Source organism: Mustela nivalis (genome assembly GCF_964662115.1).
Source record: "Mustela nivalis genome assembly, chromosome: X".
In the NCBI taxonomy this organism is placed as follows: Eukaryota; Metazoa; Chordata; class Mammalia; order Carnivora; family Mustelidae; genus Mustela; species Mustela nivalis.
The window spans coordinates 53,219,832-53,227,675 of NC_139040.1; positions in this window are offsets into that span (position 1 = coordinate 53,219,832).

A 7,844-nucleotide genomic window follows, 5' to 3' on the forward strand; every position below is an offset into this window, starting at 1 on the left:
TCTCTTTTACCTGAAGAAGTAATGACCGGAGGTGATATCTATTGGTGTTGGGCTATGTCAGTTTGAAGGGAGACATTGATGTGGGTAAAGTGAAATTACTCTTACTTTTCCAATACTGTTGTTCTGAATTTTGTGTTCACCTGGACTACTGCAATTTCCTAACTGGATGCTCAACTTCTCATAAAAGCATTTTGGTGTGCGTATCATTGTTAAATTGGAGGTACTGTGGGAGAATGAGGATTGAGACTTCCAATTCCTCCTAGTCAATGCTTTCCTTTTCTGTAATACATTGACCCAGAAATCTGTAGGTCTGCCGTGCTCCTGTAGTTTCCATTCATCATAGAAACTGCTACTGCCTCTGAAGCTTCTATCCTGACAGCCAAAGTATCCTATCACTACTATCTGAGCCCCAAGGAAAACAGATACCACTTAGCCTATGAATCCGCACATATGGCAGAATATTGCAAGCAATCTGCATTCTGATTTTTTTTTTTTCTGGCCCAAGAGAGGGAAACAGAAATCAGGCCACTTCCTCTAGATCTCTGCCACCTCACACTGAAGAAGGAGTGGAGTAAGAAAAAGTAAAAATGGTCTTCCATCTTTTTGTGTCTTCTTCAATTTCTTTCATGAGTGTTCTGTAGTTCCTTGAGTACAGATCCTTTACCTCTTTGGTTAGGTTTCTTCCCAGGTATCTTATGGTTCTTGGTGCTATAGTAAATGGAATCAATTCTCTAATTTCCCTTTCTGTATTTTTATTGTTAGTGTATAAGAAAGCCACTGATTTCTGTACATTGACTTTGTATCTTGTCACGTTGCTGAATTGCTATATGAGTTCTAGTATTTGGGGGTGGAGTCTTTTGTGTTTTCCATATAAAGAATCATGTCATCTGCAAAGAGAGAGAGTTTGACTTCTTCATTACCAATTTGGATACCTTTTATTTCCCTTCGTTGTCTGATTGCTGTTGCTAGGACTTCTAATACTATGTTGAACAAGAGTGGTGAGAGTGGGCATCCTTGTCGTGTTCCTGATCTCAACGGGAAGGACACAAGCTTTTTCCCATTGAGGATGATATTTGCTGTGGGTCTTTCATAGATAGATTTGATGAAGTTCAGGAATGTTCCCTCTATCCCTATACTTTGAAGCGTTTTAATCAGGAAAGGATGCTGGATTTTATCAAATGCTTTTTCTTCATCAATTGAGAGGACCATGTGGTTCTTCTCTCTTATCTTATTAATTTGTTCTATCACATTGGTTGATTTGCGAATGTTGAACCATCCTTGTAGCCCAGGGATGAATCCCACCTGGTCATGGTGGATAATATTTTAATGTGTTGTTGGATACTGTTTGCTAGGATCTTGTTGAGAATCTTAGCATCCATATTCATCAGTGATATTGGTCTGAAATTCTCCTTTTTGGTAGGGTCTTTGCCTGGTTTGGGGATCAGGGTAATGCTGGCTTCATAGAAAGAGTCAGGAAGTTTTCCTTCTGCTTCAATTTTTTGAAACAGCTTCAGGAGAATAGGTGTTATTTCTTCTTTGAAAGTTTGGTAGAATTCTCCAGGGAATCCATCAGGTCCTGGGCTCTTGTTTTTTTGGGAGGATTTTGATCATCGCTTCAATCTTGTTACTAGATATTGGTCTATTCAGGTTGTCAATTTCTTCCTGGTTCAATTTTGGGAGTTTATGGTTTTCCAGGAATGCATCCATTTCATCTAGGTTGCTTAGCTTATTGACATATAATTGTTGATAATAACTTCTGATGATTGTTTCTATTTCCTTGGTGTTAGTTGTGATCTCTCCCTTTCCATTCATAATTTTATGTATTTGAGCTTTCTCTCTTTTCTTTTGGATTAGTGTCGCCAGTGGTTTATTGATCTTATTGATTCTTTCAAAAAACCAGCTTCTAGTTTCATTGATACGTTCCACTGTGTCTCTGATTTCTACCTCATCGATATTAGCTCTAATCTTGATTATTTCCCTTCTTATGTGTGGAGTTGGTTTGATTTGTTGTTGATTCTCCAGTTATTTAAGGTGTAGAAACAGCTGCTGTGTTCTGGATTTTTCAATTTTTTTGAGAGAGGCTTGGATGGCTATGTATTTCCCCCTTAGGACCGCCTTTGCTGTATCCCATAGGTTTTGGACCGAAGTGTCTTCATTCTCATTGGTTTCCATGAATTGTTTCAGTTCTTCCTTGATCTCCTGGTTGATCCAAGCATTCTTTTAAAAAAAAAAAAAAAAGATTTTATTTATTTATTTTACAGAGATCACAAGTAGTCAGAGAGGCAGGCAGAGAGAGAGGGGGGGAAGCAGGCTCCTGCCGAGCAGAGAGCCCGATGTGGGGCTTGATCCCAGGACACCAAGATCATGATCTGAGCCGAAAGCAGCTATACGTAGAAGAATAAAACTCGACCATTCTCTTACACCGTACACAAAGATAAACTCAAAATGGATAAAAGACCTTAATATGAGACAGGAATCCATCAGAACCCTAGAGGAGAACATAGGCAGTAATCTCTTTGATATCAGCCACAGCAACTTCTTTCAAGATATGTCTCCAAAGGCAAAGAAAACAAAAGCGAAGATGAACTTTTGGGACTTCATCAAAATCAAAAGCTTCTGCAGAGTCAAGGAAACAGTCAAGAAAACAAAGAGGCAACCCACGGAATGGGAGAAGATATTTGCAAATGACAGTACAGACAAAGGTTGATATCCAGGATCTATAAAGAACTCCTCAAACTCAACACACACAAAGCAGACAATCATATAAAAAAATGGGCAGAAGATATGGACAGACACTTCTCCAGTAAAGACATACAAATGGCTATCAGACACATGAAAAAATGTTCATCATCAGTAGCCATCAGGGAGATTCAAATTAAAACTACATTGAGATATCACTTTACACCAGTTAGGATGGCCAAAATTAGCAAGACAGGAAACAGCATGTGTTGGAGAGGATGTGGAGAAAGGGGAACCCTCTTCCACTGTTGGTGGGAATGCAAGTTGGTGCAGCCTCTTTGGAGAACAGTGTGGAGATTCCTCAAGAAATTAAAAATAGAACTTCCCTATGACCCTGCCATTGCACTCCTGGGAATTTACCCCAAAGATACAGATGTCGTGAAAAGAAGGGCCATCTGTACCCCAATGTTCATAGCAGCAATGGCCACGGTCACCAAACTGTGGAAAGAACCAAGATGCCCTTCAACGGATGAATGGATAAGGAAGATGTGGTCCATATACACTATGGAGTATTATGCCTTCATCAGAAAGGATGAATACCCAACTTTTGTAGCAACATGGACAGGACTGGAAGGGATTATGCTGAGTGAAATAAGTCAAGCAGAGAGAGTCAATTATCATATGGTTTCACTTATTTGTGGAGCATAACAAAAAGCATGGAGGACATGGGGAGTTAGAGAGAAGTGGGTTGGTGTAAATTGGAAGGGGAGGTAAATCATGAGAGACTATGTACTCTGAAAAACAATCTGAGGGGTTTGAAGTGGCGGGAGCGTGGGAGATTGGGGAACCAGGTGGTGGGTATTATAGAGGGCACGTGTTGCATGGAGCATTACATGTGATGAAAAAATAATGATACTGTTATGCTGAAAATAAATAAATGAAACAAAAAAAAAAAGAAAAAGTAAAAATGCCATGAAATTTCTTTTTATTTTGAATATGGCTTTTGTTTGACATTTATGTGGCTGCTGTAGATCTTTGACTTCATTCTAGATTTCACATAACGTTAATTAGTCTATAGTTGTTTATTTGAAGTTTTCATGGATAAACAAGTTCCAGCCGCTTTGTAGCTTGCCATCCCATTGACATTATTCTCTAGTCCATTATTTACAGTATTTTACTTTTCACCTTTATAAATGCATTTTATACTTATTCACCTCTGTTATATCATTTTTATGGTTTCCATTTCTTTTTAGATATTTTCACACTCATCATATATTTCCTAAGTACCATAAACATAGCTACTTAAAAATTTGCTTCTGATAATTCAAGCTTATGAATTCTTTGTGGACCAATTTTTGCTGCCTGAGTTTTCTGATATTTCCATACATGGTAACATGTTTGTCTGTTTTTTTCTTCCCTATCAATCTTATTTTGAGTGTAAACTGCTTGCTTCTTGGAAAAAAAAAAACACTGCTGGGATTATTTGAGATTTAATATGAAAGTGAAATTCTCAGTATAATTTTTGCCTCTCATCTAACATATACTTTAGGATAGCAGTAACATGATTTTATTATTTTCTGCTGGAAGATTTGGATTTTAAAATGTCTGAATAGTGTGAATTTGGGGTGCAAGTACTGTAAGAAATAGTTTGTATTTATATTTTGTAGGTGTACTTTATTTTAGTCCTACAATTCCTGGTCCTTCAACAACTTTCCCTGTAGTTTGGGGGCAAAAAGTGATAGAACATACATGCAGTTTATATCTAGGTGAAACTCACCCAATGGGATAAGTTTGGGGGATCCCAATATTGTGCAGAAGTTATCTCCTGCTTGACACCCCATCTTAGGAATGTGCATGTTTTTGTTTGCATTTTTCAAACCCTTCAAGACTATCAAGATTAGGCCAGAGTTGTTGGTGGGGGGGACCTTAAGGCAAATGTAGCTTAGTGTTTTCCTCACTATCTTTGATTCTTTATTCACTTAATAATTCTTTACCATTTTGTCTATTCTTTCTTTTTTTCAATTAAAGTGCAGTTAACATAAAATATTATACTAGTTTTAGGTGTACAACTTAGTGATTTAATATTTATATACATTAGAAGTGGTCACCACAATAATTCTAGCTATCTGTTGCCATATAAATTTGTTATATACTATTAACTCTATTCTCTATGCTGTACCTTGTATCCATCTTTCTTATTTTTTTTAATAACTGGAAGTTTATACTTTTTAATCCTTTGCCCCTATTTTACCCATGCTGTCAGATTGTTCTTTGTATATGTAGTCCATTTCTGTTTTGTTTTTTTTTGTTCTTTTTTTTTTTTTTTTTTTTAGATTCCACATATAAATGAAAGCATATGGTACCTATCTTTCATCTGGATCCATTTCACTTAACATAATACCCTCAAGCACCATCCATGATCCCACAAATGTCAATATTTAATTATTTTTATGGCCAGATAATATTCCATTGCATATATATGTAGACTTTTGGTAATCAAGGTTTTTGAGAGTCAAAGTTATAAAGAACTTTTTTTTTTTTTTTTTTTTTTTTTTACTGAGATGGGGATCAGTGTCCTTAACCCCTGCTTTGTTCAAGGCTTAACTATAGTTGTTCATTTTTCTCAATACCATTTATTGAAGGCATTGCTTTTTCCTCATTGTATGTCCTTTTGTCCTTTGATAAAAAATTAATTGGCCATATTAGCATGGTTTTTTTCTGGAATATTCTGCTCCCTTGATCTATGTGTCTGTTACCATATCTATGTGTGCCAGTACCATAGTGTTTTGATTATTATGGCTTTGCAGTATGGTTTGAAATCAGGGAGCATGCTACCTCCAGCTTTGCTCTTCTTACTCAAAATGGCTTAGGCTATTTGAGGTCTTTTGTGGCTTCATATAAATTTTAGTATTATTTGTTATAGTTCTGTGAAAAACGTCATTGGTATTTTGAAAAGAATTGCATTAAATCTGTAGATTGCATTGAGTAGTATGGACATTTTAATGATACTAATGCCTCCAACACAAGAGCAAAGTATATCTCTCAATTTATTTCTATTGATTTCAATTCCTTCATCAATATCTTCTAGTTTTCAGAGTAGTCGTTCACCTCATTAATTAAATTTATTCCCCAGTATTTTATTCTTTTTGTTGCAACTGTATATGGGATTGCTTTCTTAATTTCTCTTTCTAATGGTTTCTTATTAATTTGTAGAAATGCAATAATAGATTTGTGTGTATTAAATTTGTATTATTCGGGGCGCCTGGGTGGCTCAGTGGGTTAAGCCGCTGCCTTCGGCTCAGGTCATGATTTCAGGGTCCTGGGATCAAGCTCCACATCAGACTCTCTGCTCAGCAGGGAGCCTGCTTCCTCCTCTCTATCTCTGCCTGCCTCTCTGCCTGCTTGTGATCTCTCTATGTCAAATAAATAAATAAAATATTTAAAAAAAAAAGGGGGGGGTGCCTGGGTGGCTCAGTGGGTTAAAGCCTCTGCCTTCGGCTCAGGTCATGATCCCAGGGTCCTGGGATCGAGCCCCACATCGGGCTCTCTGCTCAGCAGGGAGCCTGCTTCTCCCTCTCTCTCTGCCTGCTTCTCTGCCTACTTGTGATCTCTGTCTGTCAAATTAATAAATAAAATCTTTTAAAAAAATTTGTGTTATTCAACTTGAACGAATTCACCTATTGGTTCTAGTAGTTTTGGGGTGGGAAATTTTATTTATATATGTGTGTGTGTGTGTGTGTGTGTGTGTGTATAAATATCCAAATTGGAAAATTGGAAAAAAAAGTAAAATTGTCATTATTTGGAGACATTATATATATATTTATATATTTATAAATATTTATATATATATAAATTATAAATGTTATATATATGTTATAAACGTATTATATAAATGTTAATCATTATGTTGATTAACATTCTTTCATGTTTTTAAAGAAAACAAAAAAAAATTTCATCCAACATCTTTGATGACTATTAGTAAGAGTGTTAGCCTGGTTACATAGTTAGTTGTATTACCAGAAATAGAAGACCAGTATTTGTTTTTCAAACCAGAGGTTCGAATTTAAATAGACTATGGGTTCAAATCAGGAGTTAGGAGATGAGATAAAAATCACTTAAATATTCTTATATTAAGAATATTAATATTCCTACAAGATGGGATTGGGAGAGAGACAAACCATAAGTGACTCTTAATCTCACAAAACAAATTGAGGGTTGCTGGGGGGAGGGGGGTTGGGCGAAGGGGGGTGGGATTATGGCACATATGGGGTATGTTCTATGGTGAGTGCTGTGAAGTGTGTAAACCTGGCGATTCACAGACCTGTACCCCTGGGGATAAAAATATATGTTTATAAAAAATAAAAAAACAACAACCAAAAAAGAATATTAATATTCTTAAATATTCTACAGAGGTGAATTTTTTAGTATGACTCAAAATGTTTTCCATGTATCACTTGCTTTTAATAACCCCAGCTAATTGTGGAAATGAAGATTTCTGGGTCCCACCTAAAGCACACAAGATAAAGATGTTCAGTTGAACCCAAGGATCTGTATTTTCATCAATCATCCTAGTTAATTCATAAGCATACAAAATTATAAGGCCCATTGTTTTAAAACTTAAATTAATATAGTTACCTTCCCTTTTGGTTTTACATTAAAATACTTCCATGTGAAATAAGAGAAGATAAAGGGAAACCCTTAGGAAAAAAATAGGTCAGTTTTCAAAATAATGGTTATAGACTTGACAACAGAGAGAAATGGGAATCAATTTTACACTTTAATAAAAGTTAACTTTTACATAATTAGAAAAGTACATTTCATAATTGGTGTATAAATTTATTAATATAACCAGTAAAGAAGGAAATAAAGAACATTATGTATTCAAAAGCAACAAAGAGTTTTATTCTTCAATAGTAGTTTTAATCAGAGGTGGAATTTAGACAGTAGAAAAAAAAAACTTAAACCATATAGTTCATAACAGAGCAATGGACAGCAATTAACTTGGCATGTGAAAGAACAAACATCTTAAATTCTGTAAGGAGTATGTCAGGGAGTCTGACAAGGCAAACCTTAAGGTGTAGATTTTCTGCCTGCAGATAAATGGCTGCTGCTGTGTTGCCCATCCATATGCCCTCCATCTGCTGAGTTTCCATGACTGATATTGA